Genomic DNA, 8321 nt, shown 5'->3' with positions numbered 1-8321 from the left:
GCAGTTTGTTCCCTGTTGGGATTGAAAGCTGGACAGTTGGAAAGTGAACTTGCTGAGAGACAGTGTCAGAGCCTAAAAGTGCTCTTGGCACACGCTTGAGCAGGTAGTGAGAAACGGAGAGGTGAAAGTAGAGGAGTAGGTTCAGCTGCATTGCATGAAAGGCACTTTCCTCCTGCCAGGTAATGAGAACAGCCCGGGACCTTGTAACTGCACACATTTGAGGGGATTAAAAAAAAAAACCTTTTAGTTTTTCCTTTTCTCTGTAGGAGCCGTGTTCTAGAGTTAGTTTTTAAAGCCAGCTGGAATGCAGAGCTGGGCGGTGGTCGAGGGAACGTGCTGGTACCCTGTTAATAACGATATTGCAGATGCCGTTGCTCTGGTGTGGTTCTTTTGGAGCGACAGCTCATTTGAAAAGGGAGGATGAGCCAAAAGAGGAGGTTTCCCCACGGCGCTGGGCGCTGGGCTGTTGTTGCAGGCAGACCTTTGGGTGAGCAGGGACGAGCAGAGAGCGCCGGTGGTGGTGACCGCTGTGTGCTCTGCTCCTGAAAAGCTGAAGCGTGCTCTCGGACACGAGCAGGGGCTGCTGTTCCCCCCTGTCTGCCTCTCCTGTGTCTCTCACGGAGGCTGGGTGCCCTGCAGAGCTCTGGTCCCCCATCCCACAGCTGTCTGTCCGGCCTGTGGCACGGCAGGGCTTCGCGCCGTGACGTGGCTCTGGAGGAGAGGGAATGTGGGGGTTCCTGGAGGCAGCTGCGAGGTGCTCGAGTTCCTGCAGCATCTCTTAGAGCCTCGGCTGTTCTGGAGTCTCTCAGGGCTTCCCGGCTGGGTGGAATTGTCAAACAGGCCAGGTCTAATCCTGCTGCCAGTGATTCCAAACCCGGGAGCGCCAAGGGAAGGAGCGAAGTGAATCCCCCGTGGAAACGGATGTTGCACCAAGGAGAAATTGAACGGCAAAACCAGCTCTTGGCACTGATTGAAGGCCAGGCTTGGATGGGCCTTTGGTGCAGCGGGAGGTGGCCCCTGCCCATGGCAGGGGGCTGGAATGGGATCATCCCGAAGGTCCCTCCCAGTCCAAACCATTCCATCATTCTTGGGCACTGTTACACCTCACATTTTGATGGGTAAGAGGAGCGTTCAGATTAAAGAGAAGTCTCCTGAAAGGAAAAAAGAAAAGTGTCTAAACAGCCAAAGCACCCGGCTCAGATGCCATTTGAAGTTGGCCAATTAAAGCTACACAGCAGCAGATGATTTAATCTTGTACCAGGCATTGCAGACTGAGGGATGAATGAGTATGACTAAAAAAAAACCACCCCAAAATTTCAAGTTTAAGAAGTTTTAAGCCAAAGTGCACCCAAAGGAGGTTTTGCTACTTTTGTTAAGTCCGGACTGTCGCTCTGTGTGCGTCAATTTTATATTTAATTCAAAGTGGGCAGGAGAACCTTGGCTGAACACAGCTCACAAGTGACAAAAGCTGCGAAAGCCCAGGAAATCAGGCTGTAACCGGAATCTTCTTAGGCCCAGTGGTGAATTCTGGCCCATGGCAGAGGCTCTGGGGCGCTGCAGCCTGAGCACACCGTGTGAGTGACCGTTCCTTCTCTCCTGCCTGTAACGATGAAAATATTGGAGACTGCTTGAATTATTAACTCCTCACAGCCCTAAACCCAGCCTCCTTCCTGCAGGCTGAGCGAGGGGCTGAAGCTGCAGGAACCTTTTGCTTTGCTTTCCTGCTGCCTGGAAACATTTCAGGTTGCCAAGGACTCTACTAAGCCCGCAGAGGACCTCTGACATTGCAGGTAGAACTGTTGGGGTGCGGTTCATTTGTTTGTTTGGGGCTTTAGTGTATTTTTTTTCTTTTTTCCTGGTAGGTTACTCTGGAGGCAAAGATGTGCCTCACTGAAGTTTGCTGTGCTGTTTTTCTATCCTGCCCACGCACGCAAAAGTACCAACTCAAGCTTTCTGTGCTGAGGCTTTTTAAAAATTTATTTAATTTTTTTGTTTGCGTGTAAAGATACCAAAAACTACAGCTTACCCCGACCCTCGCTCTAGAGCAAGTAGAGTTCCTAAGCCATGAATTAGTGATGGAACCCCATACATTTTACATTAGAGCAAGGAACAGTGCAGAAAGTGGTGCGTGCTAATTCAATATAGACCAGCACAGAGTGGCACAAAAACTACAGCATTCGGCAGGATTTGTGATCTGCAGTTCCGAGGGCTTGACATGGCACTTTCCTGCATAAAAAGGGTTGCATTGTGCACAAAGTTGTGAAAGAAACGCTGCTATTCAGGGTGTTTCAGCTGGTTTGTTGCTTTTTGTTTTGTTGGGTTTTTTTTTTTCCTGCAGGGAGTTGGTATTTGCTGTCTACTTTGTTGTGTGGCTGGTTGTTTTGGCTTTTTTTTGTTTTTATTATTATTATTTTTTCAGAGCAGGCCAAAGCTCTTGCACCATCAGCACAGTGCTGCTCACAGCTCTGTGGCCAAGCCCCAGGGCCATGAGGTCTTGCACAAAATTTGTAGGTGGTTTAATTCTGTCTCCTGTTTACATCAAATTAAGAGCAAAGCTTGGCCAGTTTAAATTAACACTGTGTCTGCCTTGGTTGAATTCCCATGTTTTGAGCCAGGGATGAAGCCGGTGACCAATCTCCTCCTGCCACTATGTCAGAAGTGAACATCCTCAACAAACGGGGCTGGCATTAAAACTTGCCTGCCTGCCTTAGGAGGTCTCCATTGCAGGGTTTTGTAAAGAATTCAGTGGTTTTAGCTGCTGCTGATGGTGTGAATGTCTGATATCTGCCGATGAAAGGCAAAAGCCTTCCTGTCTTGGAGCCCGGTGTGGTTTCTGTGGTGCTCTGTGACGTTGGTCAGAGGCCTCCAGCTCTTGGCTGAATTGCTCAAGAGTCTCGGCTTCAGTTTTCCACCCACAGCAGTTTCACATCAGCCCTGGAACTCCTTTAAATCCGTTTTCTTACACTTCTAAAACTCTTCTGTTGGGGTGGCTGCGCATCCATGACTCTTCTTCGCAGCTTGCATGGTCATAGTACAAACAAACAGAGGGTTTCTTAGGCTTTTTTTGCACATTTAGCTTTTTTGCTTTCGCTTTTTTTGCCTCTTCCCAATTATTTTTTTTCAAAGGCTTCAGTCATGTTTGCACGTTCAAAGTAGTGAGTATTTTTAAGGCAGAGCTCTCATTTCCTCCTCGTTATTTACAGCGGCACCAACCGTTGCAGAGACAGGGAATCCCCTTGGTTTCAAGACCAAAGTTTTTCTACTTCCCCTCGCTCACCCTGCTGTGGTATTTACTGTAGCACGAGGTCCGTTCCCTACAAGAAAGAGCCGGAATTTCGTTGCTGGTAATACCTGAGCCACGAGCCTCCTGTGGCAGCAGGTATCGCAGGTGGCTGCAGTGGTAGAAGCTGCTTGTGGGCAGGAGTCTGGTCACGAAAGCGAAAAAAACAGGAATATGAATCCGGCTGGAGAATTCCAACCTGGCCACAGCTTGAACCCAGGTGACTCTGTGTCAGTGCATCTACTGGTCCGAGGGCGAATCCCGCTCAGGTTTGCCGTGGGGCAGAAAGGGTTTGCAAATTCCTCCCCCCTTGTCACCCTCAGCATTGAGAATGAGCAGGAAAGGGGCAAACGGAGGCAAAAACCCTGCAGCAAGGTCTGTGCTGGCCGCGTCGCCGATGTTCCACGTGTTGGTTGGAGAACTTCGCAGATTTCTCCGTTTTCCTTGAGCTTTCTGTGCAAGCGTGAAAACGGAGTGAAATTAATTTCCACAGAGCCTTGAAAGGATCGTGAACCAAACCTTTTTCGATATGGCTTTAAGCATCCCACTGCGTCTGAACGAGTTTTGTCTCGCAGCGCAGAGGGAGAAGGATTGGTGTTGATTTTCACGGCTGCCGGCGTGGCTGGCTGCTAATCAACCGAACGATGGGATGTTTGGAGCAGAAGTGGTGCTGTTCTGCCATCTGATGGCAGAGCCGGAACAGAACAACGCTCCTGCCTTTCCCAGCGCACCTTACTGCGGGTGTATCCCACCGGCAGGGCAAATGTCAGCGCAGGGGATCCTGCCGCTGGCTGTATTTTAATTGAAAATGAAGGAAATATCCCATCCTTTGTTCATTCATCCTGTTCGGCCTGGCTCTCCCCATCTCTCTGGAATAGCTTGCTCTTTTTGCTTGGGCTGGCTTTGCTTGTGCTTCCCACACTCTCACATTGCTCTGGGAGTGTCAGGAGCAGAAGGCAAAGTTCTGATTTTAACTTTTCTGTCTCTCTTGCTCTCTGTGTCTCCATTTCCACATTTAAAGGTGGAATTATATCTTGCGGTCTTGTACGAACCCAAAGCCACTCCCTAGATTCCAGCCTGGAAATACCCCAGACTTAAAGAGTTTTAAATCCACCTTTCCACGGTTTTGGCACAACATAAAGAGCTTTGTGAGCATGCTACTTCTTCTCTCTTCTCTCCTCCTTTCTGGCTTGATCTGCCAGTATCTGAGGACTGTGAGCCTGCTCTTAATTGCATTTGATTGTGGGTCCTGAAAATAAGTGATTTAGCCGTGGAGACCGAGCCTGGAAGGGAGCAAACAGACCCTGGGCCAGTTTCCTGTAACAGGGGAAGCTGGTCTCACTGGGCTGATCAAGAGCAAACACATGGATTACTCCTGGACTTTTAACCTACTTTGACAGGTCATTCATCTCTTCCTACTCTTTGAACTCAGCTCCATCTCCAGGCAAGGCAGAGGTGCTGTGCAGGGACACCTGGAGTCACCTGGAGTTCTCTCATCTCCTGTTCTTGATGCGGTGCGAAGTGCAGACACGACTGACATAGCATAGCCAGGCTGATGTGACTTAATATTTTTATTTTAAGTACGTTTCTGAAAAAAATCTGCGAGGATTCATCTCACTGCTGCCTGCCCGAGATGGTGTACTTATGTATTTTGAGTGTACTCCGTAAGCACTGTGATAGTGGAAATCTTTACCCGTGTTAAAGGCAGGCATTGAAATGTATCCACTGCGCTCTCCAAAACATCAGGTGATGTACTGGATTTATTATGTTTTATTTATATTTACCTTGAGGAGCTGCCACTGTGCCATTAAGACTTTGCATGCCACAAGGGGAATAAGCTGGGAGTTAAGTGACCAACTTGCTTCTGACTGTTGCTGATTTGTTTAATGCATGTGCCGAACCTTAGCTGAAAAATCGTAAGTATTGATCTGTCCTTACAAAGCATTTTGAGATATTCAGGTCAAATACTTAAGCTAAGCACAGTTTTGTTCCCTCTCTCTCCCTTCGTTTGTCCTTTCCCAATTAATCAGTTTAAGGCTGGGCTCCATCCAAGGGAAGCTTTGGCTGATACCTCAATGCATTGTGCTCTCCATAGCCTGCAGTGTTGACGTTGTTCACCTTGTTTGGATTTCATCTTGCTTGCTTTGAAAAGTAAAATTTCTGTCCAGGTGTCGCGGGTTTTGTAAAGAGCATGTTATCCTATTCCATCCGGGTGGAGCAGAATCGCTTATCTTTGCCCAGGTGGGTCGGTGTGGCTTATCAGATGGTGGAGTGCTGCTTATCTCTCTCCATTGTTTCACTACTCCCATGGGAATGTCTTCTGCTAATAGACCATTAGGAGCTCACCAATGACATTACACCTTGCAGTGCACTATTGTAGCCGCTCCACGCAAGGAAAAGGAGCCAAACCATCTTCACCTGGATAAAAAGGAGCCACAGTCCCACTAGGGATCCAGTTTTTCCACCGGATCCCTGGAGGAAGACCGGACCCATCTCACCAGTACTGGACCCTGTTTCTTCAACGGGACCATCTCTACTCCAACAGAACCACATCTGCCACTCCAGGAGGGCTGACTGTGGACTGCTTCCAACACCCTGACCAAGAGGCTGTCAGGTTGTATTTCTGACTCTGTCGGGGTTTTCTAGGATTTCTTGTTTGTTTATTTCCTTGCTTATTCTTCTGTACTACAACATCTGAATTTTTATATCCCTAGGAAAGAACTGCCATTCTTATTCCCCAAATCTTTGCCTGACAGCCTTTTAATTGCAAATTTATGATAACCTGGAAAAGGGAGGGTGGGGCTTACATTTTAAGGGAGACTCCAACCCTTCCTGGCAGATTCCTGTCTATCTAAACCAAGACACCTGTATACTAACTAGATTTTAAAACCAAAACCATACAGGTTGTGTCTCTCATCCCCAAAATGTTCATTCTGTCTCCTACAAATTATGTCAGATTTTTTTCCCAAAACCACTTACTGTTCCTACTTAATTACCTCAAGGTTTGCCCCCCAAATTCGATCTAATGTTGACTACTGATCCCTTCATTTCCACCTCAATATGTTCATTCTCTGCCCTACAGATCTTCCCAAGTTTTGCCCCCCAAATTTTCCTTAACTGTCCACATCTTATTACTTCATTTTTATCTAAAAGTATCCATTCTCAACCTCATTATTTCAAGTTTCCCCCCCCCAAAATTCCTCTACCTGTCCACAACTGATTCCCTCATTTTTCCTTCAATATTATTTACTTTCTACCATGTAGCTTTTGTCAAGACTTAGCCCCAAAATTTTCCCTATATGCCCCCTGCTCATCACCCCATTTTTTCCTTCAAAGTGTTCATTCTCTACTCCTGAGATTTTGTCAAGTTTTGCCTCCAAATTTTTCCTTACTCGTCTACTACTGAGTATCTCATTTTTACTCCAAAATATTCATTCTGTCCCCTACAGATTATGTTGAGTTTTACCCCCAACGTTTTCCTTCTGGTACAGTATTGATTAACTCTTTTCTACTCCAAAAATGTGCATTCTCTCCCCTAAACATCACCTCAGCTTTTCCCTCAAAAATGCCACCTTGCTCCCCTCAACATCCCCTCATTTTCCTACACAAACAGTTCTTGTGTCCCCCCTCAACTGCCCCAGGTTTTCAGCTAAAAATGTCACCTCTGTCCCCTCTAAGTTATCCCAGGTTTTCCCAGTGAGGAGCTGCAAGGAATTCAGGCAAATGACAGCAGGGAACAGCTGTAAATTCAAAGGCAGAAAGAGAAGATCTACCAGCAAAGGGGAAAGGTTTCAGAAAACATTTCTGCAATTAATAATTCTTTCTGATTCCCCAGTGAGAAGAGCACAGACTCACAGCCACTAAGGCCTGGCAGTCCCCTGCAGCCAGAGCTCAGTGCACATCCACAGAGGCAATTCCAGCATCAGAAAGGAAGGAAGGAAGGAAGAAGAAAAAGGTGATTTCTTTTGTTTAAGTTACTGAGTTCTCAAACCCAAACCAACTTTTGCCCTTGATTGTGGCTGGGTGGATCCTGAGCAGTGGGCACAGGTCCTGTCATTCATGCTGATGCGTGTGATGCTTTCTGGGGGAAATCAGCTGATTCCCAAAGTCCACTGCCTGCCCCATGCCTGATCTGCACAGGAGAAAACCTCTTCCATGACGGGATTTTGCTCCGTCTAATCCCATCTGCCCAGGCTGCAGCAGCTCTCAGCACTCTGCTCCAAACACAGCTCTGGGCTCCTTTGCAAACTGCCTCTGCCAGGAGGTTTTTCTCCAGGAGAACTCAAGGAATGGCTCGTAGCAGGGTGGAGATTAAATTATCACAAAGGGAAGTAAAGGATAAATATTCCTGTAAGAGCCTTTGGGATCTGCTGGGCTGAATTGGGAAGGGGGATGTTCATTCCCTGCAGTGCAAATACACAACAACCTCCAACACAAAGCAAACTCTGTCAGGTGGGGTCTGAAAGCACCACTTGGACAATCTTCACTGTCATTCTTCTTTTCAGGGACTTTCCCCATCGAACTCTGAAGCTGATAAGCCCAAAAGCTCTGTCCAGCTGCTCTGGAACAAAGGAACACTCCCAGGGATGAGGCACATTCCCAGCAAACACTCCCAACACGGCACGGGAGCTCGTGTGTGTTGGGCTGGGCAGGGCTGCAGGAGGACACAGCCCCCAGGTGAGGTGACAGTGACAGCAGCAATTCCCACGGGAGGGGCAGGTTGAAATCTCCGGGGGGGGCAGAAACTCTCAGGGTGCACAAAATGCAGCATCTGTCACCCCGATCCTGGGTAAACGCTGCCCCAGTTCTCACCTCCAACCTGCTCCCGGGGCTGCTGCCGCCACATCCCTGACAAGGTGCCAAAGGCAACAGGCAACACCTTCGCTGGCAGGACACAGGCCCATCACTGCATCCAGTTCCTCCCAAACCTCCCCCGGGTCTGCGCCGTGGCCAGTGCCTGCTCCAAGGCCGTCCCCCAGCCCTGCAGCATCCAGAGGTTTTAATGCTGCAGTCTGCCACTCTTTCCCTTCAGTATAATTTT

The 8321-nt window shown here is 48.1% G+C and overlaps 1 long non-coding RNA gene across 1 annotated transcript; it reads left to right on the top strand.

The window, feature by feature from the left end:
* Positions 1-5384: 5384 nt before the first annotated feature.
* On the top strand, positions 5385-8028 carry LOC136292010 (uncharacterized). Its single transcript, XR_010721817.1, has 3 exons — positions 5385-5894; positions 7116-7235; positions 7786-8028. It is a non-coding gene; the product is annotated as an uncharacterized lncRNA (long non-coding RNA).
* The last annotated feature ends 293 nt before the right edge of the window (positions 8029-8321 follow it).

Source organism: Chamaea fasciata, unplaced genomic scaffold (genome assembly GCF_029207755.1).
Source record: "Chamaea fasciata isolate MVZ Bird 193981 ecotype frontalis unplaced genomic scaffold, bChaFas1.0.hap1 SCAF_7, whole genome shotgun sequence".
NCBI lineage: Eukaryota > Metazoa > Chordata > Aves > Passeriformes > Sylviidae > Chamaea > Chamaea fasciata.
Note: the sequence above shows the minus strand (reverse complement) of the source record. Positions and strands in the feature narration are given on the sequence as shown.